Raw genomic sequence first — 1,927 nt, forward strand, 5'->3', positions numbered from 1 at the left:
GATCATTTTGTTACAGTATTTCTTTGTAGATCACTCATTTAATATAGTTGAATGATGGCAGTGTGTCCTACTTAATTAGTTGTGCAAGAATAATGTAGCAGAGCCTGGGAAGTGAACTGAGAAAGCAGATAAATTGACAAAAGACAGCTTAAATTTAGTTCTGTTGTCTATAGAAAATCCCTCAAGTATACTTTGATATATGAGAATGATCTACTTTGAGTTAGTAGGAAGTCTCCATAGTACATCAGAAAAAAATTATGACAAAAGATGTGTGCATGTATGTGTTTGCCTGTGTCTATCTGTCTGTCCTGATTGTGCTTGATGAAATTTGACAGTTGTAGGACTATTAAACACTGAGAGTTTCTCTACCATACTGCGATACAAGTAGACTACTTCTTCCAAGATGGTGTATTTCCACATTTCCTCATTCTGATTTTACACCCTTTCCAGAACGTGATGTTAAATGGGGTTTAGGGATGCTTTGGGTACAATCTTATCTACCACAATCTTGTTTCTCCAAATAATAGGTTATTGGTTTTGACGCTGGAGTTTTTTACTTACATTGAAGAACTTTGTCCTCTGCCAACTGTGTCTAAAGTCTTCTCTTGATGCTCTCTCTCATGGTGTGTAGGTCTTTACTCTTTTTTTTTTTTTTATAGTTCAATATTCTAAGTGTCTATTAATGTCATCAAAGTTGGAGATTTTTTCTTTTCTTTTTTTTTCTTGTGTTTTCATTTGGTTTTAAAAAATAAGAAGAAGGCAGAGATAGATTTATTCTGAAATCTTAAAACCAGAAATCAGAAAACAATTTCAATTACAAGGAAGAGACTCAAATAATAACAAACATTTGCCCAACATTTTGCAGTTTTTAAGGCATTGCCCCACCTATTATCTAATGAGTCACACACTATGTGGAATAGATGCTGCTATAGTTTCAATTTTACAAGAATTAGGCTAATTATCTAAAGTCGCATAGATAATGGTCATGATACATCTTTGCAGGTTGCATGAGGCAGTCCTGTTTTAATGTCCCTAGATATTATGCTATATTCCCCTTGGCTTAGCTTCTCTGCAACTATATAGCAAAGGTTCATATTCCTTTTGACTCCAAAATCAATGTTTCCTTCATTTATACTATTCTCCTATAGCTATAATATTGTGGAACTTAATAGAGATTATATAGACAATATTAATTTTAGAAATCAAATTAACAATTCAATCTCAAAGTTAAATAAAAAAATATTCTTACATTTTAAAATTAGATTAAATTCAAAATGTATACTTACACTTAATTATAGAACGCACACTTATATTTATATAATACGTAGTTACTTTTAGTATATTATTATTTGCCATAATAAACATTAAGGAAAATATGTGAATAATGCTGAACTTCAAAATAGAGACAAAGTGAAATGTGGACAAGCAGGAGAAAAATGTGGTATGTACGTGTTAACTAATTATCTATGATGTTAGGCAGAAATGCAGGGTTAAGTTTGATTTGATAGAATGAAGCTTACTTTTTAAGTAAGAAATTTAGATGTATAAAAGAATAAGAAATGTATAAAAAGTTTGTAGTAATTTCTTTATTTTAATGGCAGGTACTGGTGACTGTTTTGAAGACAAAAGAATACTATAAAAATAAATTATAACATTTTGTTAACAATAATAATGACTAATTTATTGAATACCTACTCTATGTCAACAAACGTAATTAGTGTATTATTTATGTTATCCCTTTCACTTAGATTGAATAAGGAAACATTATTATATTTAAAAAATAGGATTAATAAATTTGAATATTGGCTTTTTCTGAGCGCACCCACAAAAACTGGCCTTTCAATCAGAGATTGTCATTCTCCTACTATCATTCAATTACTAGCTGAAAAGTTGTCGATTTCAACCCACTCAGAGGTGCTTTAGAAGA

The sequence above is a fragment of the Loxodonta africana genome, chromosome 1 (assembly GCF_030014295.1).
Source record: "Loxodonta africana isolate mLoxAfr1 chromosome 1, mLoxAfr1.hap2, whole genome shotgun sequence".
Taxonomy (NCBI): Eukaryota; Metazoa; Chordata; class Mammalia; order Proboscidea; family Elephantidae; genus Loxodonta; species Loxodonta africana.